This window comes from Dermacentor andersoni, chromosome 4 (genome assembly GCF_023375885.2).
Source record: "Dermacentor andersoni chromosome 4, qqDerAnde1_hic_scaffold, whole genome shotgun sequence".
Classification (NCBI taxonomy): Eukaryota; Metazoa; Arthropoda; class Arachnida; order Ixodida; family Ixodidae; genus Dermacentor; species Dermacentor andersoni.
Window position 1 is genome coordinate 196,078,411 of NC_092817.1, and position 20,971 is coordinate 196,099,381.

General features: G+C 45.4%; 2 non-coding genes across 2 annotated transcripts; both read left to right on the forward strand.

The window, feature by feature from the left end:
* The first annotated feature begins 8,017 nt into the window (after nucleotides 1-8,017).
* Nucleotides 8,018-8,088, forward strand: TRNAG-GCC (transfer RNA glycine (anticodon GCC)). Its single transcript has one exon. It is a non-coding gene; the product is annotated as a tRNA-Gly (tRNA).
* Nucleotides 8,089-17,779: 9,691 nt separating this feature from the next.
* On the forward strand, nucleotides 17,780-17,848 carry TRNAG-GCC (transfer RNA glycine (anticodon GCC)). The gene has a single exon. It is a non-coding gene; the product is annotated as a tRNA-Gly (tRNA).
* Nucleotides 17,849-20,971: the final 3,123 nt, after the last annotated feature.

Below are 20,971 nucleotides of genomic sequence, written 5' to 3' on the forward strand. Positions count from 1 at the left end.
TCCATAAATGCTCATTACGTGCCTCCTTACATGCCTTACATGTCACGAGGAAAGCATATGTCGCCTTGAAAAAGACAAGTCAGCTTGTCGAAGCGTTGGCTCCCGCTTTTACTTAGTTCTCGTTTTGCTCTTCGATTTTTACCCTTTGGCACTTGATACTTCGCCTATCAGCATGCCTACGGTTCCGCCTTTCCTTGACCCAATCATTCTGTACTGCTCAAATAGGAGGTTTATTGCATCCCGTAACATACTTACAATTTACATGCCCTTAAATGTTTGCGATGTTTCATCGTCCGTATATAAGACTTAATTTTAACTAATCAACCAAATTGGGCCAGGACAGTTTTGGTGGTGCCAGGTATTAGCGACCGTATATCTGTAGTCTGTGAAATGAAGCTGACGTACGAAAAGACGCGAAGCTTGACAGCCAAAAGGATGTACAATTACAGCCAAGCCAACGTAAATGAAATAGATCTTGCATTACAGGAATTCCTTCCGGAATTCGAACTACTTTCGGAAACAATCAGCGTTCGTGAGTTATATGGGTCCTTTTTTAAAGCAAAAATCTTGAGATACAAGAAAACTATGTGCCGTAGTGGGTGCAGAACCAACAGCGTACTAAATCTAAGCCTTGGTTTAACGGTGAGCTACGACACTTTACTAATAAAAGGAATAGGATATACAGGAAGTATAAAAGAAACTCCATTTCGGGAACTTGCGATCAACTTGAGACCATAGCCAAAATCCTGCAAACAAAAATCCGCCAGGCAAAAAAGACTTCATTGACGCCTTTGCCTTCTCGACTTCAAACAACGAAAAAGCTATTCTGGAATCTTGTCAAATGTAACAGAAAAGACAAAGTATGTATTCTATCACTTCAGCATGACGGAGTGGAAATAGAAAATAGCTTAGAAAAAGCCAGCTTTCTTCAAGTTTTTTGCTTCCATTTTCTCACCAGGCGCTTCGAGCGCAATTCTGCTTCCGTCTGCTAATGAGTTCATTAAAAACATGGATGATATAGTTATTGATAAAAGTGGAATACGGTCTCTTCTTGAACGTCTAGATTTCAGCAAAGCAGGGGGGCCGGATGAATTTACAGGCGCTTTTCTCAAATTATGTGCGTCGTTCATCCCACCCTTTCTTAAGTTACTCGAAGTCATTGAGCACCGGGGTCCAAGAGCGTAGCCAGGGGTGGGGAGGGGGGGGGGGGGCTTATAGGGCTTCAGCCGCCCCCCCCCCCCCGAAATTTTTTCGTGCTGTCCATGCAGCGCCGACCAAAGCAACCGCCGGCGCCAGAAATCATTCTGGATTTTGTCTAGAATGTCTTTTTCATGCTCTGAAATATATTTCACCGCAAACATTGTGAACTCGGGCTGGATTGTGCGGCAACGCCCATGTACCGGGTGTCACATAACGCCAATTAACCCCATACGAGCACAAAGTTTCAAGGGCGTTTTGATGACAAACGGGCTCGCCGCGGCATCTCGCGGAGGCCGCGGAATCTACCGAGCGCATGGATATCGATTCCGAAATTTTATGGGTATAAATCTCATAAACTTTTGATGTGAAAGGTGCGTTGACATTTCCAAAGTTGTGCTTTAGATTTTCAATTTCGGAACATTGTGGGTTTAATGTTGTTATAAACATTTGACGCCAAAGGTGCATTGACTATACTGAATTCTTACATCGGAACATACAACGAGAGAAGCCAAATCAACACACTATTAGACAAGTTGACAAAGCACGCAGCGAGGTCCAATGAGACGAAGCGTTGTGGTGGTTCATTTGTGCCGTCATGTAACATAAAAAATATCAATTTTTTTTTTTCACCTACGCCAAAGCATCCATGTCAAGACACTAAAGCCAGCCAAGGTAACTGCGTTCTTATTTATTTTTTCTACTTTGACTTTTATTCGCGAGGACACATTGAGCGTCTTCAATTTTTTTGTTCTCGCCACCCTACCCGCGGGCTGCCAGAAGCAGCCAGAGCGCATACGTTTTTCTCATGTTGCCTCAACCACCGCGCGGCGCACTTCGGTGCGCGTTCGGTTTGCTCTGGCCGAGTGGATTTTTGCCTGGCAGAGTTTTGGACGCTTTCTGGCTAACAGACGAGAAAAAGAAGCAATGGTCAGTCGCCGCCATCACTGTGGGGACTCAACGGATCGCACCGCGTTTGCTTGAGCGCAACCTCTCCAGAAAGTCTTGTCTTGCCGGTGTAGGATACCGAGCAGTATGCGTATGGTTCTTGGTGGACCAAGCGTCTCACTTTTTTTTTCGATATTTCTTCGGTAGCCACATTAGGTGCACAATATAGGCATTCGATTGTGGCCAACATATTTTCCTTTGCGTATTTTCATTTCGGTGCCCCCGCCCCACAAAGGGAAAAAAAATATACGTTGTTGTGGAGCAGCGAATTGTCGCATGGTGAAAGTTCGATTTTGTTACTTCTTCCTTTGGGGAAAGTAATGGGTCATGGGATGCTTCAGTTGCCGGATATCATTATTGCGATAGCAATTATGGATACTCCAGGCGCTTTCTGCCGTCATCGCCGCCCTCATGTTTCGTATAAAGGCCAAGAGCGATAACAATGTTACCGAGCGCCGCATGCTGTATGTGCGAGTGAAAGCGCAAGGAGAGGGGGGCTGGAATAGGTGAGCCGACGATGGTGACTGTCTTGTGTGCGCAAAGGAGAAAAGCGAAGAGCAAGCTAGCTGTCTTCCGTCGCGCGCGATACATCGGCGGGAGTGGATGGAATGGGGGCGGTATCTAGGATTCTGGGAATCTGTGATTGTGCAAGATGTTTATGTCCCTTGTTTGACGCATTATATACCATGACATTTTCTTAGATACGTAGATTTATTGGAGACTTATACGTATATTTACATATCTTGTTGCGAGATTTCGTGTATACGTGCAGTGAACTTTTTTTCCAGTGACACTTTTTTGCCCTTTACCAAGCTCAATCTTCGCATTTATGTATCCCATTGCATCTTCGCATTTCTAATGTACCAGGGCGAGTCAAATGAAAGTGAGCCTACCCACCTCGCGCAATAATAGTTCGGTTCATTATCTGCGAGGTATGTGTGTAGAAGTGAGGGATGTCTCATTTACAAAAGTGACACGCATGTGTGAGGATAAAGATTCTGTAATGCTCTCATACACTGCGTTGAACATGGTTGCGTGACATAATGGGAACTCCGAAAGTTTAACAGCGTGGTGCCGTGAAGTTTTTGACTGCGGAAGGTATTTCTCAAAAAGAAATTAGACGCCGTATGGCTGCCGTGTACGTTGAACATCGCATTTCAACGGCCACTGTGAAGCTTTGGAGCACACGGTTCAAAGAAGGACGTGAAAATTGCAAAGGCTATCCAAAACGGGGCTAAATTCCATCGTGATATCACCCTTAACAATATTGCAAAGGTTGATGAGCTGATGAGATAAGAACGGAGGATAAGCATCGATGAACTGGCAGAGCGTGTGAACATCAGTCACGGTTCGGTTCACGCCATATTTCATGAACATCTCTGTTTTCAGCTTTGGTGTGCGCAATGGATGCCCAAGATTTTGAACCACCACCAGAAAACGGAGAGGTTCGGCGCTGCCTTGACTCATCTGATCCGGTATCACAATAAAGGTGCCGATTTCTTGTCTGCAATTGTGATCGGGGACGAACCATGGTGCAACTATCACGAGCCTGAAACACGACGGCAAAGCTTACAGTGGAAACATTCGAATTCGCCACGCCCAAAGAAAGCAAAGGCCGTCATTTCTGCCGGAAAGGTGTTGTTGACTGTCTTTTTTTTTTGTTTTTTTTTTTATCGTCAGGGACCATCACGGACAGAATTTGCTAAATCTTGAGAGAATATCAATTTTTCCGATACTGTGAAACGCCGGAACGGCTGCGTGTTGCAATCAAGAACAAACGACGCGGAAAATTGACGAATGGGGTCATCTTGTTCCACGAAAATTCCCGTCCCCACATAGCTGATGTATTTAATACAAAACTGGCAAATTTCAAGAGGGAAACGCTGCAACATTCGCCATACAGCTCAGACCTATTGCCTTGTGACTTCCACATTTGGGGCAACCGAAAAAAACAGCTCAAGGGAACCATATTCGTGTCAGACAATGACCTCAAAGAGTTAGTCGCAGACTTTTTAAAGCAGCAACCCAAGGAATTTTATGAGACCGGAATCACGTGACTCCTTAGTCAATGAGACAAATGTCTAAATTCTCATGGAGGCTACTTCTAAATAAAGTACCCCGTTTGTCATATATTCGCATTGGCTCACTTTCGTTTGACTCGCCCTCGTATATTCTGCAGAACTCCTGCTTTTTAACGGGCTCTCTGTTGCGACTATAATTTCGGTGAAATTACTCACGATACAAGGCTGGTGACAGCTGCTCCTCCGTAATACATTGGAATGAATGCCAACGTAATCGAGATGTTTCACTGGCCGTTGCATGCGTACATGAATGTAAACGCGGTGCTTGAGTGACAAAGTTTCATTAACAGATTTGTCCTCAACTTGTTCATTTCATGGCCTTCACATTTTTCATATCAGCGGCATGCACTGCTTTGCTGGTTTCGAACTGAAATAGTTCTAAAGCTCGTGTGATATTTTCTTTACTTATTGACAAACTTTACTTTCTTTACTTATAGACAAAAAAAAATGGAAGCATTGATATCAGTTATCTTGGGCACAATTTTTGGCACCATACGAGTATATTCTTTTATGAAAAATGACATATTCTACTTGTTTTGACACTGCGTAGCGTTCTAGAATTCGTTTGCAGCACCATTGACAATGGCAATGCAATTATTATTCATGTATTTGATCCCTCGACAAATTATTTAAGGGGAATGTTTAACTCGGGCCCGACGCTGACGCGGCCTATTCAAATACATGTAAACCAGAGAAACGTTTTTCTGTGATAACCTCTAGATCGCGTTTAATGAAATTTGTTGCATCTGAGAGAGAAAGTTAAATTCTAGTGCCTGTTGGAAGCGGAATTTAGATTTATGGCCTGAATTTTGTTTAAAATATTTAGAAAAATTCGAAAGTTCGAAAAGAATAGAAGCACGACGTTTACAATCTGATAGCTCTGCATCAAGAACAGATATCGTGGTTCTGTCAACGGCATGTATTATAACAGTCAAAGCGGACAAATTTGGTATGTCAATTTGTATCTTACGTGAATTGGTTACGATGTGTACAAGGGTTCTGCAAAAGCCGTATTTCCATAATACAATTTTTTTAGATTAATGTGTAGCATATCAATTTTGTCCGCTGTAGATGTGCTATTAGTTGAAATTCACAGAATTGCGATATCATTTTTCATTGTTGAGTTACAGAGTTTTAAACTTGATTGTATCGTTTTCTGAAAATTTGCAATATTGGCAAATTTTTAATAAATAATTGACATCCTAAATGAAAAATTCGAAACCAGCAGTCACTAGAATTCAGGTTTTTCTTAAATGTAGCAAACATCGTCGAATTTGGTGCAGTGGTTGCCGAGAAAAACGAATTCCTTTTCTACATGTATTTAAATAGGAGCGCCCGAGCTAAAGCTATTTCCCCAGCAGGCTCGTGATCTTCCGTACAAAAGCTGCATTAGACCCATTTTAGAATATGGATACACCGTATTGGACCCTCCTACGAGTACCGACCGAGATAAACTTGAGAGAGTTCAGAATATAGCAGCACGGTACCTAATCGGCAACTATGAGAGTAACCTTAGCATTGCTAGTGCAAAAAAAAACGTTAAAATTGGACACTTTAGAAAAGAGAAGGCAGACATTACACTTGAAACTTTTTCATAATATATTTTATGACCAAATTGGAATTGACCTCAATAAGTATATTCTTCAGCCGCATTATATATCCAGACGAACAGATCACGAGCTCGAGGTTAGGGAATAGAGTTGTAGAACTAAACTTTTCAAAAGCACTTTCTTCCCCAAAACCATTTTAGAACAGTATCGACTGCCTGCTGCCGTAGTTGATATACTTAATAATGAACATTTAGCAACTGCTCTTTGAAATTTCTTTATTTTACAGTATATAGTTTATGTAAAGTTCGCTATCATTACATTGCGGTTTGTTACTTAGTTGTATGATGCCGTTTCTTGCCTACAATTTTTTTTTCGTGCTGTACATTAATATGCTGATGCACGCCTTTTATTCCCTCACGTTCTTTTTTTATTGTATTGTATAGTATACTGCTGTTTATTGTATGCCTTAAGCTGTTTACATTGCTGCATGCAACCCCCCCCCCCCCCCCCCCCACTGCAATGCCTAAATGTCGCTGTGGGTATGAGAGTAAATAAATAAATAAAGGGTGATAATTTTCGTTTTATGGCATTTTTAACGATAGCCTGTTGCATATAACATAATTCTACTCCTTCAGTTGATTAAGAGAGGTGGATATTTCTTGCACGAAAAATTGAAACACATAATCAACTAATCAACAAGAATGCACCAATTACATTCTTAATTAATTACTTTACGGTACATATTACAATTACGAATTGTAGCCGGTCAGTTTGCAAGGCCTATCCAGTTGGAATAAATTTGCAGACCGACGGCAGTTTAGAGATGTGCGCCATCCAACTTGACGTGAAAACGCACTGTTGTTCCATCTGCTTTTTTTAACAAAACACTCTTGTATACATTGAAGCACTAAAGTAACTGGAACGCCCGTGCGTATTGTTCTACAATTTGGGAAATAGTATGTCAAAACTGGTGTCATCTTGGAAATTCAGTTCAAGTGGATGCGTCTTGCAAAGTCAGCGGCTACAATTTGTAAATTACAATATGTGCCGTAAAGTAATTATTAAGACATTAATTAGTGAACTTTTTGTAAATTAGTTGAACACGCGTTTCGATTTCTCGTGCTAGTAATGTCCGCCCCTTCAAATAATTAAGCTTAGTACACGAATTATGCTATCTGCCACAGGCAATCTAAAGATTCCATAAAAGGTAAAAATGATCACCCTGCATACATGCAGTGTTACACTATCATATAACATTCGCAACAGACTCTGGAAATTATCTCGTGTTTTGTCAACGCATTGCAATCAGTGCTTAATGTCCGGGCGGACTCCCCCCCCCCCCCCCTCCTGCTCCCTTTCCCATTTGTTAAGGCAGGTTGTGATAGGATTAAATATAAACATTCGAAGAAGTTGTGTACTTAGGCAATTGTTGACGGTGTTCGGCGTAGAGGGGCCTAGCTGTCGCACCGTGATCCATGCTCGGAGGGCTAAGCTACGTTCGAAAAGTGCGTGTTCAGCTTTTCTTTTCGGGAACAGTTCTAAACACTTTGGCGGTGCTTTTCTGTGGCTGAGTCGGTGGGGAACTTTCACCAGTAATGATGCTGCACTTTAGAAGCGTGATGACTTGGTTTAGGGGGTAATATTGCATCCCACTAGTCTAATGGCGCCAAAGCAGGACCAGCAAGACCACAGACGATGAGGACAAAGTTTCGACAGTGTACGATTTGCGTTATTTTCACGCTAGGTTGCTGGCAACGAACGAACATAAATAAGGCTCCAATTTTAAAGAAGAGCTGTGAAAGCAGTTCAGCAACTGGATTGCGCAAGTGCTTTGACAGCTTTTCTTAAAGATGGTTTACATTTTATTGTATTGATTGCTGTGTAGATGTTTATTTGTTCAATTTGCGTCAGGAAGAGGTTTATGAAATGCGATTCAACTGAAGGAACCGCTGTCAGGATAAAAGGAGCAGCGTGAACATTTTCACGGCCGCACATGCGTCGTTTCTAAAGTTACAATCCTGCCTTGCTCTGTGAGGACGCTATTGTACTGCAGCCGTCCATTCATATCAAGCTGCATTTTGCGTCGCAGAAGTCCTTGTTCTTTTACCAAAGCCCCTGGTCATTTCGAAAGGCGTGCTTGACCCAGCAAGCGCTCGCGAGCGGACTGACCCAAAAACAGCTAAACGTTGCGCAATTTTCCTTGTTCTAGTATAAGCAGTGCTGATGCTGCCTCGAGCATCGGCGTCGGTGGTTCAGTGGTAGAATACTCGCCTGCCACGCGGGTGGCCCGGGTTCGATTCCCGGCCGACGCATTTTTTTTTCTTCCTGTCGACATTTCATTTTAAACTTACTGCATCAATCAGTCATTCTCACCTTTTTTTCTTTGCAGCTATCATAAAGTGCTCAGGCTAAGCTGTCTGCTGGAAGGTGCATGTCAAGGTCACGTCGGGAGCAAAGCCGGCGAAATGGCGTGCTCCATTGGTGGAGAGAAACACTTCCTCGTAGTGTGGTTCGGTACCACGTCTGTTTCTTCTCAGATGGTCCTCTGTACTAATCTTTAAAGCAGTTGACTGCCGTCAAGGGGAACCTTGTGTGGCCGAATTTCTGATTGAGGAATAGTGTGTGAATCATTGGTTGGTTTCTCATAAGCCCTACGCCAAATAAATCCGCGTGACACCAATTGCTTGTTCCGTTAAGCACAAGTTCCGGGGCCACCGCTGACGCCTGCTACACGATTCAGCGAAAGGACCACATCGACCGCCTTGGAGAAGGCTTCTCTGGCTTCTCAGTTTCATTATAGTGGCTAGACACACTCCTCCCTCATCCGCGACATGAGGGAGGAGTATGGGGAACGCGATGAAAATTTTGGCCACCTCTAGGGGCGCTTCTTTGTTCGCAGATATCTGGCCAGCGGTCTATTTAGGCACCTCTGGCCTCCGTGAAGCCGGTTCAGCGAGAGCAGAGGGAAAGTTGAAACGTCCGCAATAGAGATGCGATTGGAATATTGGTGGAAGTAGGGAAACGACAAACAACGGAGGCTTACAAAAGCAAAGTTCCCAATTACCATCATCAGCAGCAGCCTGGTTACGCCCACTGCAGGGCAAAGGCCTCTCCCATACTTCTACAACTACCCCGGTCATGCACTAATTGTGGCCATGTTGTCCCTGCAAACTCCTTAATCTCATCCACCCACATAACTTTCTGCCGCCCCCTGCTACGTTTCCCTTCTCTTGGAACCCAGTCCGTAACCCTTAATGACCATCGGTTATCTTCCCTCCTCATTATATGTCCTGCCCATGGCCATTTCATTTTCTTGATTTCAACTAAGATGTACATTAACACGCGTTTGTTCCCTCACCCAATCTGCTCTTTTCTTACCCCTTAACGTTACACCCATCATTCTTGTTTGCATAGCTCGTTGCGTTGTCCTCAATTTAAGTAGAACCCTTTTCGTAAGCCTCCAGGTTTCTGCCCCGTACGTGAGTACTGGTAAGACACAGCTGTTATGCACTTTTCTCTTGAGAGATAATGGCAACCTGCTGTTCATGATCTGAGAATGCCTGCCAAACGCACCCCAGCCCATTCTTATTCTTCTGATTATTTCAGTCTCATGATCCGGATCCGCAGTCACTACCTGCCCTAAGTAGATGTATTCCCTTACCACTTCCAGTGCCTCACTACCTATCGTAAATTGCTGTTCTCTTCCGAGACTGTTAAACATTACTTTAGTTTTCTACAAAGTAATTTTTAGACGAACCCTTCTGCTTTGCCTGTCCAAGTCAGTGAGCAAGCATTGCAATTGGTCCCCTGAGTTACTAAGCAAGGCAATATCATCAGCGAACCGTAAGTTACTAAGGTATTCTCCATTAACTCTTATCCCCAATTCTTCCCAATCCAGGTATCTGAAGTTCTCAAAAGGGGTTCACAATGTTTAGTTGCGGGAATTCTTCGTTCGTTTGTTTCCTTTTTTCTTTTGTAACATAAGTAGGGCCTTAGGCAATATCATAACAAGAGCTTGGTGGCGCGGCCCACTGCCCCGTTCCAACGGGGGCGCTCACAGCGTCCATGCGCGTTCATGCCACGTTTGCGACGGCCGGCCGCTGACTATAGGCTTCGCTGGCTGCGCGGACGCTTCGATTTTGCCTCTTGATTGTGGTCGCTTGTGAGATTCATCAATAGTGTTCGGTCGTTGGGTTGCGACACGAGGAATCGGCTGTTCAGACTGATAGATGATGTAGCTAAGCATGCTGTCACGCTGCTAAATTACGTGCATTGTATCTGAAGGCAAAGGCGGGTATGGATCGTACTCGGAAAAACCTTTTGTGTTTAGAGCCCCGAATGATCTCTTGCAGAAGGAGCAAGGGCCCGTAATAATAAATGGGCTGACGGACGATAGCGGGGTTTGTAAACGGTAATTCGATGAAAGATTCGTCGAGGGGATCTACGGGCACCCAATAAACGGTGAGGTTGTGTATCTACCTTCCTATAGTCCGCGTTTGAAAGAGGACTACATGCCTACTGTGTCCCCTAATGGGCCTAAACATTTCATGGAGAAAGCCCCGATAAAAAGTAAGGAAAGACCGAAGTGTATGTGAGCAGCGTGGACCTGCTGCAAAACGAGGAAAGCTGAATGCAATGAGCAGGCAAGATACCCAGCAAGAATACGCCGCAGCTCACGCGAAGCTATGCCAGGAGCAGCCAGATGACAGAAATCCTGAGGCGGAAATGCCGTATATGTTGTACGCCATGGAACCCAAGTTAACAAAATTCAAATCAGAAACCAAGCAACCGGAATTGTTGTTTTGCTCTGCATTCCTGTGGAGCGAACTGCGACAACAGTGTGCTGTTCTTTCGCCGGAGAAAGCGCTGTCAGTGCTCGACAGCACACATATGCACTTATATTGTTATTAAATTATGGGGTTTTACGTGCCAAAACCACTTTCTGATTATGAGGCACGCCGTAGTGGAGGGCTCCGGAAATTTCAACCACCTGGGGTTCTTTAACGTGCACCTAAAGCTAAGTACACGGGTGTTTTCGCATGTCGCCCCCATCGATGCACTTATATTGTGCGGAGGCTGCGGCGTGAAACAAGAGAAGCATGGAAGATACATATCGTTTGATAGACCTTTGCCACGGAGAAACCAGAAGCCGAAGTTATACCAAACACTGAACTAGTCAACCACTTTGACTAGGGAGGATTGTTTCACTCTTGTGAGAATCGGGCCAAAGTGGTCAAGATCCTAGTTGATGGGTTTAGTTTTTCCTTTTTCTCTCTTTTTCTTTTTTTGCTGCTGAATAAAAGAGTGCTCTAGCATACAAGATTTCATGCAGTTCTTAGCAGACATGGAACTGGATCGTGTTGACTGTGAGGTTCGCGGGAAAGAACTGACGGCAAAATTAGTGCACTTTTATCTACTCACACGCATGCACTTCTTCACAGTCTTTAAACCAAGTCAAGACTGCCCAAAGGGAGCGACAAAAGCATTTTAAGTTGAGGAGGTGCAGGTAATTTGACCTCTCCCGAATGTGGTGAAAAACACGTGGAAAGAAATGTGTGATGAATAAACATGTTTTTCAATTTCTCTCGCGTGTATTGAGCGTGCATATAAAGTGATGGATGCAGTATAAAGGAGAAACAGAGCTAAAAGAGTAATAAATGAAGATTTTCAATGCATCAGAGCCCCCCGGCTACAGCATTGCCATTTCTACACTAAAATATAAAGAAGTTCTCCAAGGAAAAGGGTTATATGGGTAAATTAAATCTAAATACCTTGAACCTTCACACTGAATGAAACTTTATGAGAGAGAGCAACAATGATAATGAAAAATGAACGCACTACACTCGACCCATTACTCGCTATAAACGGGAATATTAAGCACTTTACACTCCTAACAAATTTCACTGAGGGAGAAAAAGAAAAAGATACGTTGTACGCATAGTATTATTGACTCGCGCAAATGGATTCAATCAATTGAAGAAGGAGAAACGTGTAAAAACTGGCCAATAATAAGAAACTTTTAATTATCATAAACTCAACGCCTCATACCAGTTTTTGCATAGCAGTAGATTTTGTATATCTTAAGCAGCACCATTTAAAATGTCAAAAGTATGCTTTTCAACGAAATAACAAAATGTCTAGTACATGTCCTGTTATCGCACAACACGGACGCAACGTGTACTTATTGTAAAACACGCTGAAAGTAATTGCATGCGGTCCTACACAAGACCGGCCAGCGCCGGTGCCGCTGGCACCTCTTGCACATCTAGTGCCATCTACCGGGGCCGCCATCTTTCATCGCAAATTTGTGCAGCCCTACGCTCTGGATGGATGGATGGAAGTTATGAGCGTTCCCTTCGGAAAGGGGCAGTGGGTTGCGCCGCCAAGGTCTTGCTATTATACTACCTGATGTCCTACCTAGTTTAAAAAAAGATAAACACTAAGAACTCCCCCAACCAAGTTTTTTGACCCCCTATTGCGAACTTTGCTTTTGTACGTCTCCGTTTATTGTCATTTCCCTACTTTTCTTCCACCAATCTTCCAATAGCCTCTTAGTAATCTTATTGCGGACGTGTTTACTTTTCCACTGCTCTCGCTGAACCCAAGGGTTTCAAGAAGGCCAGTGGCGCCTAAATCGACCGCTGGGCAGACGTCTTCACATTCTAATAAAACACGTTCCATCATTTCCCTAGCTTTACCGCAGCGAAGCACATGCTTCTTCTTCCTTCTTATATCTCGCTTTATAGGTGCGTGTTCTAAGGCATCCCGATCTCGCTTCGAACAGTAATGAGCTTCCCTTTGAGTTATCATAAATTGTTTCTTTCCTGATTTCGTGTTTGCCTCTTAAGTAGTTACTCATGGCAGGTTTCTTTTCCATTGCCACCACCCATGAGATTATTTCAGCTTCTCTGACTTTCCTCTTGACATTCTTTGTTGCTGCGTTGCCCAGCCTACAGGCCGTATACTTGCTGATAAGCTTCCTAGTTCTTTTCCTCCACTGTGAATCAATGTTTTTCCTGTACAGATACCTCAACACTCTCCCAGCCCATTTACTTTCTTCCATATTCCTCTGTCGTTCTTCATAATCAATTTTACTGCCAGCTACCCTCACTTCAAAACTATTCCAGCCCATATCACCCTGCACAGCTTCATTTGTAGTCTTCCCGTGAGCACCCAATGCGAGGCGCCCCCCTGACCTTTGGTTCCCACCGAATCCTTATTGTACCCCCGATTTAAAGCAAACAACCGCAATTTCCAAATGTAAGTCCTGGAACCATTACACATTTCCACATACCCCGGAGAACCTCGTACCTATTGTATCCCCACAGCTCTCTGTGCTTCATTATGGCTGTGTTTCTCTTCCCCTTTTCTGTTATTGTTTTTTCCTGTTTCCATATATCTATTGCCTTCGTTTATCCATATGCCAAGGTATTTATATTCTCTTACCCCAGGTATTTGCTGGCCCTTTATTGCCACTGCCTGTTCACTGTTTTCATTGAATACCATAACACCTGATTCTCTAACACTAAATTTCAAACCTAAATCTTTGCCTTCCTGTCCACAGATATTAGCCAGACGTTGCAAATCACTTTGTTTGTTAGCTAGCTACACAATGTCGTCCGCATAAAATAAACCTGGAATCTGCTCTCGCCCGTCAGACTACCCCCCTCTAGGCACCATAGTTTCATACACAGCAGGCATCGATACAAAACTCTAAAGATGCATTTCTCACTACTGGCAATCGTGACCAAAAATGGGTCGTCACGCAAGGATGAAACATATATATACATTGGTCATACAGTGTGATCTAAATTGGAGCTTCACACTTTTAGGCCTCAAAATGTGACGTAATAATTACATGGAAGACATCACAAATCTGAACCCATTTGTCATCGAACGGGCTAAATGACACGTATCTGCTACCAGTGGTCAGAACATTGTACGTCGCTTACTGGAAGCACAAAGGGGCACAGCTAATACGTAATCTGACGTAACCTGACATTCACAAGTTGTAATTTTAATATTTGAAGTAGTCATTCAGTAGAAAGCGTCGCGAATCAAAATGAGCGGCACTGCGTAATGCGCGGAGTAAGACTCCTATGGCCGCACTACTTGCGTATAGCTTCCAGAGCGTTGCTATACTAGTCTGAAACGGAGTACACAGCTGCGTAAGAAGCGGACGGTGTTCATCGAGACACAAACAATTGCCTAGCGTTGATGACAACGTGGAAACCTGCAGGGCTGACACCAGAAACCACGGTTCCGGAGGTCGTCGACCTAAGTGCCCCCCTAGGCTGGTAGTCATTTTGAGAACGCCGCCCAGCGATGTTAACATATGATGCAGTTGATAATGAGCTCCATCTTTTGGTGCATTTCTAACAGAATAAGGACACCGATTAACTGTTTGGTGCGTTCCGTGATATGCTAGCTTTTGTCTCGATGAACATGTTTGCACAGTGTCGGCATGAAGGATTGCTCCACGGCTTTAGTGAGAGTGCGTAAATCGAAACTTTTAACTAATGCAAATAGAATAAATATCTATTTTCCAATCTTTCTTTTGGTTCCAATGATGTTTCATTTGTAGTTTCTGTGTCGTGGATGTCTGGTGTGCCAGGGAATACTAAATTTTTATTGCGTTGTCACGCAGTCATAATAAAGCCCTTCGAAACAATAATCAATAGACTCAACGCGAAGTAGGCGCTGGCCCTCGGGTAGTTTCGAGGGCCATTAAGCCGGTGGAGTTGTGTGGAACTCTATAGAAATATCACAAACTTTCAAGCAGCGTACGTGAGCATCCTCTTCAGCAGCGCATTTACTCTGGTGAGTGGTCAGTAACTCGTTCGACGGAAAAGAACAGCAATAAAATGTTATCTGTGTAAGGATAATTAATTTTCTTCCAGGAAAAACATGCGTTATTCCCACGGCATGACAAAAGCACTGCAGCTTGCAGCCCCAATGCTACCAGACTGCTCAAATAAAACCGACAGCAATCCATAGAAAATCCGCAAACGCGATCATCACGTAATCTAAGGGCAGTACAATATTTCGACTTGTCGCTTAAATGTCCTACAGCATTGAAAACACGCTCTTTAGGTATTTAGCATAGTAGATAGGGCCGTCTACTTTCGGGGATGCTGAATCGTCGCTTACTATAGAGGCGCTGCAAGTACTTGGTGTCAGATTGCGGAAAGATTTCGACGGCTTTAAAGTATGCCGTGTAGCAGCGATACAATTCCTTCAATCCTGTAGAGTTTGAGAATTTCGAAGGCCATCGACTCCGTAGCAGTTGAAAAGCGTCTGTGTGACCTTTCGTAGGTTACTTTGTTATGACGAATTTCTAATAAAACGAACACATCTTCACGTACCCTTCGAGTTCATCATTTGATAGCGTCCAGTTTGTTTTGTTTTTCCACCGGATGCCTATAGAACGATCCTAAATCACCCAGTACATGGTTCCGAGAACAGCGCAGCAGCGGCATAACGCGAGTGCTCTGAACATTTGCGACAGCCTTTCTTAAACCTGGTTTCCCTTTACTTGAAGAGATCGTTGCCTAGCGTTGTCTTTTGAAACGTGGGTTCGATGATATGCGAAGCAGCTGAAGGGATCGCTTTTATAAGAAAACGACACGAACTTTCGTGTATTTTACGACTGCCTGTATGTTGTTTCGAACGACGCAGCCTTGCATTGCGCAATGATGATCCGTCTTCTTATCAAGTGGCATTTTGCGTCGCAGAAACCTTCGTTGCGCTTTTAAGCACCCGGTCGATGGAGCGAGTGCTTGAACGAGCAAGCGCCCGCGAGCAGACCGACTGAGGTAAAACTACACATTGCGCAATTTTCCTCGCTCTATTTTAAGCAGTGCTGCGTCGATCTCGAATGTCGGCGTCGGCGGTTCAGTGGTGAATACTCGCTTGCCACGCAGGTGGGCCGGGTTCGATTCGCGGCCGACACAGTCGTTTTCTTTTTAAAAAAAATAGCAATTTTCTTTCCAGTTGTTATGGAGCGCTTAGGCCAACCTTTCTGGGCGCATAACAGGATCAAGAGGGGAACGAAGCGGGAGAATGGAGTGATCGCATTTTGCAATGAGAAGCACCTGGTTGAAGCGTGGCTCGGCACCATGTCTGTTTCTTTTTATATGTTCCTCCGTACTAATTTGTAGTACAGTAAACTGCCGCCAACACGAACCGATTTAAGTCGAATTTCTTATTGGGAAACACTATATGAACAATTGGTTGATCTCCCAAAACACTAAACGCAAAATAAATCCGCCTAACACGAGCTGCTTCTTCCGTTAAGCCGAAGTTCCTCAACCTCTGTTGAAGCCTGGAGCCGTATTCTGTAACGATTCGGCTACCGAAGAATTTGCTTTGCGAGCAGTGATTGGTCATCGCTTGGGTGTCGGCACCGCCGGGGGCCGCGCACGCATATTATGATGACGTCACACACGTGCCAATCGTGCGGAAACCGAACTTGTCGACCGCTACGAAGTTGTTGCGCGAGGTGCTTAGCTGTGATCCGAAGGCACCGTGTGCCGTGTGCAAAGCCTGTGCGTGCCGTGTGCACGGGCGAGATCGGCGTTCAGCGCAAAATGGCATGGGAAAGCTTATAGTAGGGGTGGGCCAACTGAAATTTGTGGGTGGGCCAACTTACATTTGGACGTGGGCCAACTTGAGATTTGGGGGTGGACGAACTTGAAATTTGGGGGCGGGTCGACTCAAGATTTAGGGGTAGGTCAACGAAAATTGGGGCGGGGAGGGGGGTCAACTTAAATTTGGGGGTATGCTTACACATACCTGAAAAACTCCAGCGGAGTTTCTGCACGCCATGTTAATGTACGACGAACAACCTAGCGGCGGCTATGGTGTTGGGCTGCTGAGCACGAGATCGCGGGATCGAATCCCGGCCACGGCGGCCGCATTTCGATGGAGGCGAAATGCAAAAACACCCGTGTATTTAGATTTAGGTGCACGTTAAAGGACCCCAGGTGGTCGAAATTTCCGGAGCCCTCCACTACAGCGTGCCCCATAATCAGAAAGTGGTTTTGCCACGTAAAACCCCATAATTTAGTTTTGCCACCTGGCGGCGTAAATGGGTCAACCGCAGTAAGCAATATACTCTAAATCACTTACTGCCAGTATGTCACATACACGTTTCATAATGAAATAAAAAACATATCAATAGCATCAACAAATTATTTGTAGTAATTGTTGTTGCAGCCAAGAAGCGTTCCTAATTTGCTATATTTTCGCTTAGCTTGTGACCTTCACTTCGGGAAAAAAACATGCGCGTCGATTCGCCTCTGTCCTTCCTCTTGTTTTCGTTATGTCCGCAGACCACCCAAAAATGGCGCCACCGCAAAAGTGAATTCTTCGGAAACTGAAGCGTTACAGAATACGGCTCCTGGTACGCGACTCAGCAAAAGACCCACATCGACTGACTTGGAGGAGGCTGCTCAACTAAACTGCTTATCATACATAGCAGTCAACAATGCGTTAAGGCTCGAGAGGCAAGTCTCACTGCTGGCATTCGCGATCAAAAATAGTTCGTCACATAAAAATGAAGTTATATAGGTATTCGCCATTTATATTATTGAAAAATTGAGCACCATACTTTTATGTATGACGTAATTAATACATGGAAGACATCCAATAGCTGAACGTATTTACCATCGAATAGGCGGAGTGACACGTATCAGCGATATACTCGCTATCAGAGCTAAAATTTTTTACGGCCGCACTAATTGCATCGTTCCGAATGTCGAAGTCTTGCATTGCGCCATGAATTTGTTGTACCCCAGTGATCCATCTTCTTATCAAGTGGTATTCTGCATTGCAGAAACCCTAGTTGTGCTTATAAGCGCCCAGTTGACGGAGCGAGTACTTTTGCGACCGAGCGTTCGCTAGTATAGACCATAGTATAGACTGACCTAGATAAAGCTACACATTGCGCAATTTTTCTTGCTATACTATATAACGAGTGCGGCTTCGACGCGTAATGTCGGCGTCGGTGGTTCAGTGGCAGAATACTCGCCTGCCCCGCGGGTGGCCCGGGTTCGATTCCCGGCTTAGACTTACGGCTCAAAGTAGTCAAGTTAGCTTTAATTCAGCTGTTATGAGGCGCCTAAGTGAAGCTTTGTGCCCGAAAGCGCATGCGAGAATGACGTGGGGGACGGAGCAATCTTAATTAGGTGCGCGGACTTGTCGCTTGTAGAGAGAAACACATGATTGAAGCGAGGCTCGGCAGCATGTCTGCTTATTTTGACACGCTCATCTGTACTAACATTTAAAATATAACAAAGTGTACAACAAATGACATCTCCTTGAACATCTTGCTGTAAATAGAAAGTCGTCTTTTTACGTAATAGTGATGCGAATAATCCACGTGGCATATTGTTTTCCACTTTGGGCCCCATAGTTACAGGTGATGATAATACTGGCGAATACAGAGCGATAGCTTGGGGTGGGATAGCAGTTGAACAGCTAAGCTGGTTCTTTAGTTTTCCTAGGACCATTTCAAATTTAAATGCGGTATTTGTAAAATAAAAGTTGCGTTGCATTTGTCAATTAACCAGCGAAACGCAATATCGTACAACAGTGCTATCAAAACCCCCTTTTTTTTTTACTATCAATTGGGTAATCTTTGTGAGGTCCTGGCCCGCTTGGAAGGGAGTGGGAGCTGATACCGAATTCAAAAGAAATGTACGGAATACCTGTATTTCATATAGAGTTGGTGTTACAGGTATGTATAGTTACTAGCGCCACCACACCTACTACTGTAAAATCTAGGCCAGTGTGGCTATATACAGAGTCGTTCTCCCACATTGTGGACGTCACTTGCGGCTTCCTGCCGCCGCATCTAAAACGCAGTCGTAATGAATCATTACGACCCAAACAACATAACATGGTGTCAGAAGTGTAAGCAGATCTTCGCCCGCAACGTCTCAAATCAGCAAGCATGCCCAGAGTATTCATCCAGCCCCCAGCGCATTCCAACCTGGCGACAATCCACCGACCACGTGGGAAGAATGACGGGAAGCATTCACTATATATGAACTGGCTTGTGGGTACAACACTAAGCCTAAATCTGAGCGGACGGCATTGTTGCTTCATGCACTTGGCCCGCATGCTCGTCGCACCACCGCACAGACGTTTCCAGCAGACCCTGCCGCTGACAACGAAGACTCAGAGCCAGTGAAATACATACTTGACAAGTTCGTCGAGTTGTATCACACGTACAAAAACGTCATACTGGCAGCGGGGCACTTTAACTCGATGGTCCAAAAGCCAGGCCAGACAATTGACGGTTTTTTTACTGACCTTCGACGACAGGTGCAGAAGTGCGACTTCGGTGAAAAGTGCGACAGATTAATCGCCGACCACGTAGTGGTTGGGATCCGTGACGGAGCTCTCCGCGAGCGTCTGTTTCGGGAGCGCGACCTTACTCTCGAATAAATTGTCTCTGCGTGCAAGGCAGCGGAAATGTCCCAGAAGCATGTGCAAGAAATCGTAACCAGTGGTCAGCAGCCAGAAGTGAATGCCGTCCACATGCATAAGCAACTCACGAAGCGACCAGGTCTAGCCGAAAATAGGCCTCAGCAGCCTCATCGCTCCAGGTCCGAACAGTCTAATCGTAAACGTCCTCGCTGCGGGACCTCGCACCTCCCTCTACAGTTCCCAACTTTTGGCAAGAATAGTTACAACTGCGGCAAACCTTGGCCAGTTAGCGCATCTGTGTAAGCAGCCACGTCGGCAGACAGCAACGCACCGACCGCAAGTTGGACTGCTTCCTGATCATCCACAGCAACACTCGCAGAAGAAATCATACTTGGGCTGCTTGACTGCGTGCAGTGTCAATGCCCACACAAATGCCTGGAGGCCTGGAGCGAAGCTGTCAATGTGAATGGACATCAGGCGACATTCAAGCTAGACGCCGGTTCGGATGTCAACATAATTTCAGAGCAGATGTTCAACCAGTGGCCGTGCAGACCACCAACCAAGCCGACTACAGCAAAAGTTGCTACGTACCGTGGGCAATAACTTCCAATAGACAGTAAATGTGAACTCCCTTGTGCGATAAACAACAGAGAGTACTGCCTCGGGTAGTGGCGTAGTAACGGGAGGGGAGAGTTGAGGAGCGTGGGCCCCAGGTGCCAGGTGTCAGTTGCGGGGGGGGGGGGGGAGGGATGTAAATGGTAAATGGCGTAAATGGTAAACAATGCTCCGGTAACCAGCAGCCCTAGCGCATGTACCCGATGTACCAGATGTGTAGTGCCGCAACACTGTCGGCTGCAGCTTTGTCAACTGCCTACGTAATAATTGCACGAATGTGCGGTGTTACGATAGACCAGCGGGTTTAGTGACCTTCTAGCCTCTCCTGTCCCACTACTACGAATCGATTCGTGAAGCTAACAATGCGTCCCCCGCGGACAGGTCTGCGGCGCCAGCAAGGGGAGACACGTTTGGGGGACCGAGCATTGTTTGTTTGTTCACTGTCACCTTCACGGACCAATGGAAGCAAGAAAACTCATGGAAAAGGGTGTTTTAAGGCGTTCCCTCACGGACTCCGGTAGCCGCCGCGGTCGTTTGACAGACGCTTTAGTTAACTGCCGGGTCATCCCCGGAACCAAGACGCGCCAGCTTGAGTCAAGCGTGGCAATCTCCATCTACGAAGATGTCCTCCTTTCTGTGTGTTCTGTGAAAAAAGGTGCGGGAGTTACTGTGTGAACCCTCGACCTCCAACGCGGGTCCTTCGACGACTTTGTACGCTCCGATTGGACGAACAGGGGCGGCAGTTTTCCCTGGCCAGGGATCTAGGGAGGACAGAGGGGATTCAAGCGAACTTTTTCGGCTACTCGGTGTGCCTCTTTCGTTCCGACGACCCCGCCTCGCCAGTCGCACCCGACTCCACGTGTGTGTACGTGCTTGCACATCGCTCTGGCGTGTGCTGCATGAGCCGCGTGGCCACCGCCATCGCGTGCTGCCACGCATGCCCTGCGCGACCTTCTGCGCCTACCCCGCTGCATCCTGCCTGCCGCAGGATCACTCCCCCTACCCGGCGTCCACACTTCGAGTGACGAGACACCGCGACACCTGCTCCGCGCACGGGTGTGGTGCCTTGTGCAGGCGCCACGTGTGTTGTGGTTTGTTGTGCGCGCGCTGCGCGCGTCGAGCGAGAGTGTGTTCCGCGGTGGGCAT